We start from the raw sequence: 12059 nt of genomic DNA, 5'->3' as shown, positions 1-12059 counted from the left end.
GTTTTTTTTTCTGAAGGGGGGGGGGGGATTTGGGGGTTTTGTATGGTTAATTAAGGTGTTGATATATTGTGTTAGGTAGCTAATTAATTAATAGAGAGAAGTGTCCTCTTTTATCTTCGTGCTTGGTTGACGCTACGTACTATACGTATAGAGAGGCCCTCTACACGCTAGCTAGTGAGCAAATGAAGGAAACCGTTAAGTACATAAGTTCGTCATGCATACCGAGAGAAGTGATCGACCTCTCCTTCTCCGAGAGATTGGTCGAACAACAAGTTTTCGTATTATCTGTCCAACGATACTGGCTACATACATATACAATATGTAAGATTGCTACGTCTCGAGCTTGCGTTGGATTTCCCCGAAGAGGAGAGGATGATGCAGCACAGTAGCGTTAGTATTTCCCTCAGTTTTTGAGAACCAAGGTATCAATCCAGTAGGAGACCACGTGCAAGTCCCTTGTACCTGCACAAAATGATAGCTACTCGCAACCAACGCTTAGGGGTTGTCAATCCCTTCACGGTCACTTACGAGGGTGAGATCTGATAGAGATAATATTTTTGGTATTTTTGGTATAAAGATGCAAAGTAAGAAGTAAAAGCAAAAGCAAGTAAATAAAGTGATGGAGATTGATATGATGAGAATAGACCCGGGGGCCATAGGTTTCACTAGTGGCTTCTCTCAAGAGCATAAGTATTCTACGGTGGGTGAACAAATTACTGTTGAGCAATTGACAGAATTGAGCATAGTTATGAGGTTCTCCAGGCAATGATCATGTATATAGGCATCACGTCCGTGACAAGTAGACCGAAACGATTCTGCATCTACTACTATTACTCCACTCACCGACCGCTATCCAGCATGCATCTAGAGTATTAAGTTAAAAACAGAGTAACGCCTTAAGCAAGATGACATGATGTAGAGGAATAAATTCATGCAATATGATAAATACCCCATCTTGTTATCCTCGATGGCAACAATACAATACGTGCCTTGCAACCCTTTCTATCACTCGGTAAGGTCACCGCAAGATTGAACCCAAAGCTAAGCACTTCTCCCATTGCAAGAACTACCAATCTAGTTGGCCAAACCAAACGGATAATTTGAAGAGACTTGCAAAGATAACTCAATCATACATAAAAGAATTCAGAGAAGAATCAAATATTTTCCATAGATAAGCTGGATCATAAACCCACAATTCATCGGTCTCAACAAACACACCGCAAAAATAAGATTACATCGAATAGATCTCCATGAGAGAGGGGGAGAACATTGTATTGAGATCCAAAAAGAGAGAAGAAGCCATCTAGCTACTAACTATGGACCCGAAGGTCTGAAGTAAACTACTCACACTTCATCAGAGGGGCTATGGTGATGATGTAGAAGCCCTCCGTGGTAGATGCCCCCTCCGGCGGAGCTCTGGAACAGGCCCCAAGATGGGATCTCGCGGATACAGAAAGTTGCGGTGGTGGAATTAGGTTTTTGGCTCCGTCCCCGATCTGTTGGGGGTACGTAGGTATATATAGGAGGAAGGAGTACGTCAGTGGAGCGTCAGGGGGCGCGCCCAGGGGGGAGGGCGCGCCCCCCACCCTCGTGACCGCCTCTGGCACTTCTTGGAGTAGGGTCCATGTCTCCTGGATCATGTTCGGTGACAAGATCACGTTTCTGAAGGTTTCATTCCGTTTGGACTCCGTTTGATATTCCGTTTCTTCGAAACACTGAAATAGGCAAAAAAACAACATTCTGGGTTGGGCCTCTGGTTAATAGGTTGGTCCCAAAAATAATATAAAAGTGGAAAATAAAGCCCATTATAGTCCAAAACAATAGATAAAGTAGCATGGAGCAATCAAAAATTATAGATACGTTGGAGACGTATCAGGCATCCCCAAGCTTAATTCCTGCTCGTCCTAGAGTAGGTAAATGATAAAAAGAGAATTTTTGATGCGGAGTGATACTTTGGCATAATTTCAATGTAAATCTTCTTAATTGTGATATGAATATTCAGATCTGAAAGATTCAAGACAAAAGTTCATATTGACATAAAAATAATAATACTTCAAGCACACTAATCAAAATAATTATGTCATCTCAAAATAACATGGCCAAAGAAAGTTCATCCCTACAAAATCATATAGTTAGGCTATGCTTCATTTTCGTCACACAAAGATGTTCCCAACTTCTATACCCCCCATGACAAGCCAAGCAATTGTTTCATACTTAAATAATCTCAAACTTTTTCAACCTTCACGCAATACATGAGCGTGAGCCATGGATATAGCACTATGGGTGGAATAGAATATGATGATGGCGATTGTGTGGAGAAGACAAAAAAGGAGAAAGTCTCACATTGACGAGGATAATCAACGGGCTATGGAGATGCCCATCAATTGATGTCAACATGAGGAGTAGGGATTGCCATGCAACGGATGCACTAGAGCTATGAATGCTCAACAAAAGAAAACTAGTGGGTGTGCATCCAACATGCTTGCTCATGAAGACCTAGGGCATTTGAGGAAGCCCATCGTAGGAATATACAAGCCAAGTTCTATAATGAAAAATTCCCACTAGTATGAAAAAGACAACTTATGAGACTCACTATATGAAAAACATGGTGCTACTTTGAAGCACAATATATGAAGAATGAGGTGCTACTTTGAAGCACAAAATATGAGACTCACTACATGAAGAACATGGTGCTACTTTGAAGCACAAGTGTGGAAAAAGAGATAGTAGCATTGCCCTTTTCTTTTCTTTTTTTGGGCCTTCCTTTTTTTTGGCCTTTCTCTTTTTTTTATTTGGGCAATGCTCTAATAATGATGATCATTACACTTCTATTGATTACAACATGAGGATTACAACTCGAAACTAGAACAAGGTATGACTCTATATGAATGCCTCCGGCGGTGTATCGGGATGGTGCAATGAATCAAGAGTGACATGTATGAAAAATAATGCATGGTGGCTTTGCCACAAATACGATGTCAACTACATGATCATGAAATGGCAATATGACAAAAGTAATGTATGTCACAATAATGATGAACAGAACGGTGGAAAGTTGCATGGAAATATATCTCGGAATGCCTATGGAAATGCCATAATAGGTAGGTATGGTGGCTGTTTTGAGGAAGATATAGGGAGGTTTATGTGTGATAGAGCGTATCGTATCACAGAGTATGGATGCACCAGGGAAGTTTGCGCCAACTCTTAATGTGAGAAAGGGCAATGCACGGTACCGAAGAGGCTAGCAATGGCGGAAAGGTAAAAGTGCGTATAATCCGTGGACTCAACATTAGTCAAAAGAACTCATATACTTATTGCAAAAATTTAGAAGTCATCAAAAATCAAGTACTACGCGCATGCTCCTAGGGGGATAGATTGGTAGGAAAAGACCATCGCTCGTCCCCGACCGCCACTCATAAGGATGCACAAGCCAAGTACACTTCATGCTTCAAATTTGTTACACAACTTTAACCATACGTGAATGCTACGGGATTTACCAACTTCAACACAAGCATTTCTCAAATTCACAACTACTCAACTAGCATGACTTTTATATTATTACCTCCATAACTCAAAACAATTATCAAGCATCAAACTTATCTTAGTATTCAACGCACTCAAAAGAAAGTTTCACATATCTTGAACACCAAGTATATTAACATTAAGCAAATTACCATGCTATTAACGACTCTCAAAATAATCTAAGTGAAGCATGAGAGATCAAGTTTCTTTAAAACAAATTCACCACCGTGCCCTAAAAGATCTAAGTGAAGCACTAGAGCAAAAATTATCACGCTCAAAAAGATATAAGTGAAGCACTATGAGCAAACTATCAAGCTCAAAAGATATAAGTGAAGCACATAGAGTATTCTATCAAATTCCAAATCATGTATGGCTCTCTCAAAAGGTGTGTACAGCAAGGATGATTGTGGTAAACTAACAAGCAAAGACTCAAATAATACAAGACGCTCCAAGCAAAACACATATCATGTTGGTGAATAAAAATATAGCTCCCAGTAAATTACCGATGGAAGTAGACGAAAGAGGGGATGCCTTCCGGGGCATCCCCAAGCTTTGAATTTTTGGTGTCCTTGGATTATCTTGGGGGTGCCATGGGCATCCCCAAGCTTAGGCTCTTGCCACTCTTTGTTCCATAATCCATCAAAAGAATTCACCCAAAACTTGAAAACTTCACAACACAAAACTCAATAGAAGTCTCGTGAGCTCCGTTAGTGAAAGAAAACAAAAGACTACTTCAAGGTACTGTAATGAACTCATTATTTATTTATATTGGTGTTAAACCTACTGTATTCCAACTTCCTTATGGTTTATAAACTAATTTATTAGCCATAGATGCATTGAAATAAGCAAACAACACACGAAACACAAAATCTGTCAAAAACAGAACAGTCTGTATCAATCTGTAACTAACGCAAACTTCTGGAACTCTAAAAATTCCAACCAAAATAGGACGTACTGGAAAATTTGTTTATTGATCAGAAGCAAAAAGAACCAATGCAAAAGCACGTTCCTGTGATTTATTGAATTTTTTCTCCTGAGCGCAAAGTTTCTGTTTTTCAGCAGAATCAAATCAACTATCATCATAACTTATCCTATAGGTTCTACTTGGCACAAACACTAATTAAAAGATAAAACCACATCTAAACAGAGGCTAGATGGATTATTTATTCCTAAACAGAACCAAAACCAAAAAAACACAAAATAAAATTGGGCTGCCTCCCAACAAGTGCTATCGTTTAACGCCCCTAGCTAGGCTTTGAGATTTTAATGATACCCACATGAAAGACAAGAATTGAAGCACAAAGAGAGCATCATAAAACACGTGACAAACACATCTAAGTCTAACATACTTCCTATGCATAGGCATATTATAAGCAAAATTTTTTGCAAGGGAAGCAAAAACTAGCATATGCAAGGAAGATCAAAGAGATGATAGCAATCTCAACATGAAGAGAGGTAATTAATTTAGTAACATGAAAATTTCTACGACCATATTTTCCTCTCTCATAATAATTACATGTAGGATCATAAGGAAATTCAACAAAATAGCTATCACATAACATATTCTCAACATGATCCACATGCATGCAAAGTTGACACTTTTCCAAGATAGTGGGATTAACATTAACTAAAGTCATGACCTCTCCAAACCCACTTTCCAAAAACTTCATAAGATTGAACATTATCCAAATATGTGGGATCTAAAGTTGGCACTCTTCCAAACCCACTTTCAATATTGCAAACACTATTATCAATCTCATATTCATCATGGGGCTTAAATAAATTTTCAAGAACATAAGAAGAATCACCCCAATCATGCTCATTGCAACAAGTAGTAAACATAGCCAAACTAGCATCCCCAAGCTTAGGGTTTTGCATATTATTAGCATAATTGACATCAATAGAAGTTGAAATAAAATCATTGCAATCATGCTTTTCATTCAAAGATCTATCGTGAATTGCTTCATAAAGTACTTCATCATAATTTTCAGATTCACGAATTTCAAGCAAAACCTCATAAAGATAATCTAGTGCACTCAACTCACTAGCAATAGGTTCAACATAATTGGATCTCTTAAAGAGATTAGAAAGCAGATGAGGATCCATAAACTTTTAGCAAACAAAGATACATACGAGAAGAAGGCGAACAAAAAAGAGAGGGCGAATAAAACGGCAAGGGTGAAGTGGGGGAGAGGGAAACGAGAGGCAAATAATGTAATGCGAGAGATAGGGATTGTGATGGGTACTTGGTATGGTTGACTTTTACTTGAACTCCCCGTCAACGGCGCCAGAAATTCTTCTTGCTACGTCTCGAGCTTGCGTTGGATTTCCCCGAAGAGGAGAGGATGATGCAGCACAGTAGCATTAGTATTTCCCTCAGTTTTTGAGAACCAAGGTATGAATCCAGTAGGAGACCACATGCAAGTCCCTCGTACCTGCACAAAATGATAGCTACTCGCAACCAACGCTTAGGGGTTGTCAATCCCTTCACGGTCACTTACGAGGGTGAGATCTGATAGAGATAATATTTTTGGTATTTTTGGTATAAAGATGCAAAGTAAGAAGTAAAAGCAAAAGCAAGTAAATAAAGTGATGGAGATTGATATGATGAGAATAGACCCGGGGGCCATAGGTTTCACTAGTGGCTTCTCTCAAGAGCATAAGTATTCTACGGTGGGTGAACAAATTACTATCGAGCAATTGGCAGAATTGAGCATAGTTATGAGGTTATCCAGGCAATGATCATGTATATAGGCATAACGTCTGTGACAAGTAGACCGAAATGATTCTGCATCTACTACTATTACTCCACTCATCGACCGCTATCCAGCATGCATCTAGAGTATTAAGTTAAAAACAGAGTAACACCTTAAGCAAGATGACATGATGTAGAGGAATAAATTCATGCAATATGATAAATACCCCATCTTGTTATCACGATGGCAACAATACAATACGTGCCTTGCAACCCTTTCTATCACTCGGTAAGGTCACCGCAAGATTGAACCCAAAGCTAAGCACTTCTCCCATTGCAAGAACTACCAATCTAGTTGGCCAAACCAAACAGATAATTCGAGGAGACTTGCAAAGATAACTCAATCATACATAAAAGAATTCAGTGAAATCAAATATTTTCCATAGATAAGCTAGATCATAAACCCACAATTCATCGGTCTCAACAAACACACCGCAAAAAGAAGATTACATCGAATAGATCTCCACGAGAGAGGGGGAGAACATTGTATTGAGATCCGAAAAGAGAGAAGAAGCCATATAGCTACTAACTATGGACCCGAAGGTCTGAAGTAAACTACTCACACTTCATCGGAGGGGCTATGGTGATGATGTAGAATCCCTCCATGGTAGATGCCCCCTCGGGTGGAGCTCTGGAACAGTCCCCAAGATGGGATCTCGTGGATACAGAAAGTTGCGGTGGTGGAATTAGGTTTTTGGCTCCGTCCCCGATCTGTTGGGGGTACGTAGGTATATATAGGAGGAAGGAGTACGTCGGTGGAGCGTCAGGGGGCCCACGAGGAAGGGGGGTGCGCCCAGGGAGGGAGGGCGCGCCCCCCCACCCTCGTGACCGCCTCTGGCACTTCTTGGAGTAGGGTCCAAATCTCCTGGATCATGTTCGGTGAGATGATCATGTTTCCGAAGGTTTCATTCCGTTTGGACTCCGTTTGATATTCCGTTTCTTCGAAACACTGAAATAGGCAAAAAACAACAATTCTGGGCTGGGCCTCCGGTTAATAGGTTAGTTCCAAAAATAATATAAAAGTGGAAAATAAATCCCATTATAGTCCAAAACAATAGATAAAGTAGCATGGAGCAATCAAAAATTATAGATACGTTGGAGACGTATCAAAGATCTCTTACAATCCCCTAGCATCTGAACTCAAGTTCCACATGGTATATATTCTCCGGCTTTATTGATGACGTGGTCAAGAAAGCATCCTGCCAATTCCTCTTGAATTGCTTTCATGCGATCTTCTGGCAGGAGTTCATTCCGCATCTGCCACGTCTAATTTGAAGAAGGGGGTTAGTACATATATATAAATGAAACTCAACAGAAATGATGGTGTAATAAAATGAAATTGTGAATATTATTGCTTACACACTTCATATTGTCTTTTAGAGTAGCCCCTTATCTTTGCAAGTCGCGTTGTAGATCAACTCGCACACGTAGTATCCAGAGTAATCATTCCCTTGTTCCTTCCACAAGCACTTTACGAGAAATAGAGGTCAATCAAACTGATAATGAAGCATTATAAATGGCATTTGATGAAAGTAGCTAGAATCAACGGAAGATGCGCGGAAGTAGCTCGCTAGTAGTACTTACTTTCGGGTATGTATATCGCAGCTCCCTCGGCAGTCCTGGATCTTCTGCGGTGAACTTTTTCCAAACCCTGCAAGACAAAGAAAATAATTATTACTTGACATATCATGAAATGAACAAAAAGTTGCCGATATGGTGCGATAGTGATCGCTTGAACTTACTTGTTGAGAATTTTAGTCATGTCCGCATATGTCTCGGGATCATTTCGTCTCGAGTCTAAGACGATTACTAGTCCCTGCTCAAGGTTAATCTCTAGGAGAATATAGTGGAAGCTGCGCACACATGCATAACTCATCAATTAATTACATTACTATAACCTTGAATAATAAGGGAAACCGAATATGCACAAGACAGTAACACTCACTTGAAGTTGTAAGGAAAGAGTATTTTGTCTTTGTTTTGATATATTACCAACAATTTGAGCAAGTTGGCCTTGGCTTCTTTGGCATTCTTTTTAACTGTAAATTCATCTATGGGATTTGTGTTAATGAACCTAATATCATACATTTCTGCTTTCATGCACACTACTGGAATCAGGGAATTTGCCGTCCACCAATTCTTTGCCGTCAGCTAGCGGATGGCAAAGAAGGTCTTTGCCATCAGCTACTAAGAAGCTGACGCCAAACAAATGGCAGACGGCAAAGAAGGTCTTTGCCATCTGCCATTTCTTTGTCGTCCGCTGGCTGACGGCAAAGAGGGAGGTGGCACCCACTAACAAAAAAACTAACGACCACTTTCTTTGTCGTCTGCTAGCGGACGACAAAGAGCCCGAAAGCAGACGGCAAAGAAAATAACCTAACATATCTAACGGCCGCCCCCGGCACACACCCACCCATGACCCACACAGCCTCGGGCCCCACAGACGATGCACACACGCCCAACCCACGTGCACCCACACCCACGTTGGATCCCATCTGTCTCGTCTTCCTCGATCCCCTTTCTCCACCCCACGCCGCCGCCAGATTTCGGCGATCCCCGCCGTTCCCCACCGCCCAGCTCTCCTCCCCGAGGTCACCTCTCCCTGCTCACCATCTCCACCGACCGGTTTCTCTCCTCGCCCAGGAGAGTCCCGCCTCCTCGCCGCCAAGGCCGCCGCCTCCTCCTCCTCGAGCACCGCATCGCAAAACTCGCCTCCCGCGCCCTCGCCGCCCGCACTGACATCGACGCCACCCACACGCGCCGCCCCGCCGTTGCCCGCGACATCAGCTCAACCAATGGCGAGATCGAGGATGCGCAGCAGAAGGCAGAGGAGTGGGACCGCTTCTACGAGTCCAAGAGGAAGGAGATGGAGGAGTTCCGGCCGTCGTCTCCACAACCTCCATCCACCCCGGATGCAGCCACTTCTCAACCCCACGAGCAGCCTCCTGGCCTAGTTCCTCGTCACCGTCCTCCTCCCGGTCCCTGTCCACCTCCGCCTCCAACGGTCCAGCCCATACGCGAGATCTCCGGCGCCGTCCAGCTACCAGGGCCGAGCATAGAGAGAGATGCCCCCCACCCCACCCCCAAGCCCTTCAACTTGCCTCCCGCCTTGATGGCTGCAGGCCTGCACGTACGCCCATGGTACCAACCCTCGACTCCTCTCCCTATGCACTCCTCTCCTATGCATCTAGCTCTGATCCATGTATGCCGCGGCGGCGGCAGTGAGGAATCCATGTCGCGCGGCCATGGCTGGACCAGTTCTGCCTACATGCGCGTGTGCTGTGTGTGCTTGTGTATCCTTGCTTTGTATATTTTTTACTGTTCTTTCAATGTTCAGTTATTTCATCTTTAGAATTTGGAGAAACCCAAATATTTATGTAGCTAAATTTCATCCTTTAGCTGTTGCCAAGTAGATACCATTGCTAATGGAAGAAAACCACAAATATTTGCAGTTGGTAAACACAATGTTCTACTTTCTTTGCATGAGGCAAAGCACGTAGCTGCACGCAACTAGCACCAACATCTCCCTAATATTTTTGCTATTTCTGTATAGTTCTCTCCAGAGTATTGATTTGATTTCTACTACGCAAAGAGCAATTCTTTTTTAGACATGGCATATGCAGTTCGCATAATGATTCTTATGTGCTTGGCTGATATGCAGAATGATGATTCAGTATAGAAATGTGAATTTTCTTTATTAGGCTTTAGTTGCATTTTTGTGCTCATTAGCAGTTGTGACTGACGATGCTGAATGTGATAATTAATCTTCCCTTGAGGGGTGGGTAAGAGTGGTATTATTTTCTTAACTATTCACCAATAATATATATATATCCCGTTGCCCCTAAAACCAAGTTGCTACTATCTAAGTTTAATACAGATGTATCACCTTGTTTATGTCTGTTCCTATTGATAAACTGCATGTAAGTTATTTCAGTAACCTACTTTCTCACATTAGAAATAGATTCATAACATACATAAAAACTGCATGTAAGTTATTTCAGTAACCTAGTCTCAGCATGCTCTCCAGCTTTCCATGTGTTAAACTTACATAAAAACTAAACATTGTATTTCACCAAGTGAAATGCTACATTTCTACTCCTAACCCATTCTCTCTTTCTTAGTGTTTTTGTTATGCAGGTTGGAAGAAAAGAAGAAGATCCAGAGAAGATCTTAGTAATAAGATAGTTTTTAGGAAAATAGATATTTAGTTTTAGGTCATTTCTTGTAATTGTAGATATGGAGTGCTTGTCTATAGTTTTTGTTTTGACATTGTGAAACTTGCTACCTATGGATGAAACTGTGTAATATTGATGAAACTATGTATATGTATGGATCAAACTTGCTACTATGTGTTCATGACTATTGGTCATATATCTCTCTCTCTCTGTCTGTGTGTGTGTGTGTGTGTGTTTGATTTTCTGTGAAAATGAATTGATATAAGAAAAAACAGAATTAAATGGTGGAAATATAGGCTCTTTGCTATCTGCTGGCTCTTTGCCATCTGCTGGACAAATTTTGCCGTCAGCGGCAGACAGCAAAGGCTGCCGTTAGCCATCTAACGGACTAACGGCATAATTATTGCCGTCTGCTTTCTTTGCCGTGAGCTGCTAATGGCAAAGGCCCCTTTGCCGTTAGTTGCCGAAAGCAGACGACAAAGTAGCTCTTTGCCGATCATTACTTTGCCGGAGCCTTTTGTCGTCCGTGGCAGACGGCAAAGACCTTTGCCGTCCGCCGTTCTTGCCTTTGCCATCTGCGGTGGCTGATGGCAAAGTAGCTGATTCCTGTAGTGGCACTCGACGATCTTCAATCTACATAATATAGTGAGGATAATTATAAATACATGCAATGAAAGACTTGAGCTATATATAGAGACTTAATGACAGAAGTAGTACTTAGAGACAGTAGCAAGTGACAGTTAATTTATCGAGGGCCTTTTGATTGAAAAACTGGAAGAACTCCTCAAATGGAATAGACAACAGATCAATTCCAACGAGGTCGTGCTCCTCTTTAACTCTTAGCATCAAAGTATTCGTCCCCCCAGATTCTGTACAGGTTTCCTTGTACCAATCATGCAATCTTCGCATCATCGTTGTTAGAGATTTTTCATCTTTGACGAGAGGCTTCCCGTAATGGTATATGTGTTCGTCCACCTCCAAGAAATCATAATGTGCATCGTCGGGCAGGTAATCTCCAAGATTGGTATAACTGGGCACCATCCTCGGATCAATGGCGACGATATCGCTTGACACCTTGAGCGGGGGGCAAGATTGGTTCGCTTGTTTGCCGAGCTGGGCAATTTTTTCCCATCTCATCGTTCTGCTAACATTCGATCATTGAAAGTACTTCCCGACCGCTCTGCTTTGATATATACCTTTTCACTAATGCGCTCATAGTTGGTTTTCAACGGAGACTTTGGTGGTTTCCTCAGGGCATTGATAGTGCGCTTTGATTTCATCATATCTATCTTCTCCTCTGGAGGTGGATGTTTCTTGGCTTTCACCCCATCAAATAAGTCCTTCATTTCAGTTTCCACGATCTTCGCGGTTTCCTCTGCGGTCCTCTCGTATGGTAACTTCTCTAGAGGCTGGAGAGATGGACCGAATCTATATTTCCTCCCACCTCTGGCTGTACTGCTAGACGCCGAAGCAGACGGAGCGGCTGCGGCTGTCTTCTTTCCTTGCTTACGAGGCGGAGGACTGCGACGCGCCGGAGTGGCGGTGGGTCTCTTCCGCCCTTGCTGACGAGGCGGAGAAGGAGGAGGCTGGCAGCTCATGCGCGCCGG

Source organism: Triticum dicoccoides, chromosome 3B (genome assembly GCF_002162155.2).
Source record: "Triticum dicoccoides isolate Atlit2015 ecotype Zavitan chromosome 3B, WEW_v2.0, whole genome shotgun sequence".
NCBI classification, from domain to species: domain Eukaryota; kingdom Viridiplantae; phylum Streptophyta; class Magnoliopsida; order Poales; family Poaceae; genus Triticum; species Triticum dicoccoides.
This window is presented reverse-complemented; position numbering follows the sequence as displayed.